Source organism: Gavialis gangeticus, unplaced genomic scaffold, assembly GCF_001723915.1.
Source record: "Gavialis gangeticus isolate Ggan-Ray unplaced genomic scaffold, GavGan_comp1, whole genome shotgun sequence".
Lineage (NCBI taxonomy): Eukaryota > Metazoa > Chordata > Crocodylia > Gavialidae > Gavialis > Gavialis gangeticus.
This window is the reverse complement of record NW_017729024.1, coordinates 167105033-167105241: the sequence shown is the minus strand read 5'-3', so window position 1 is coordinate 167105241 and position 209 is coordinate 167105033. Positions and strand designations below refer to the sequence as shown.

The 209-nt window shown below is 78.9% G+C and overlaps 1 protein-coding gene across 1 annotated transcript in view; it reads left to right on the top strand.

Moving 5' to 3' along the window:
- The first annotated feature begins 17 nt into the window (after positions 1-17).
- The window catches only part of UBAP1 (ubiquitin associated protein 1), a 63467-nt gene continuing 63275 nt past the window's right edge, over positions 18-209 (top strand). The window contains exon 1 of the mRNA XM_019518073.1: positions 18-64. The gene's annotated coding sequence lies outside the window, so the exon portion shown is untranslated. The remainder of the gene's footprint in view (positions 65-209) is intronic.

The following is a 209-nucleotide window of genomic DNA, read 5'->3' as shown; positions in this document are numbered from 1 at the left end:
AGGGGGAGGGGCGCGGCGCAGCGCAGAGCCGGAGCGTCCGTGGGGGCCGGGAGGCGCCGCTCAGGTGAGGGGGGTGGCGGTGGCGTCGGGACGGGGCCGGGTCGGGCCTCAGCGCCCCGGAGGGCGGCACTTTGTCGGACACGAGCGAGCGCGACGAGCGGCCCCGGGGACACCATCGCGCCCCGTGTCGTGGGAGGGAGCCGGGAAGT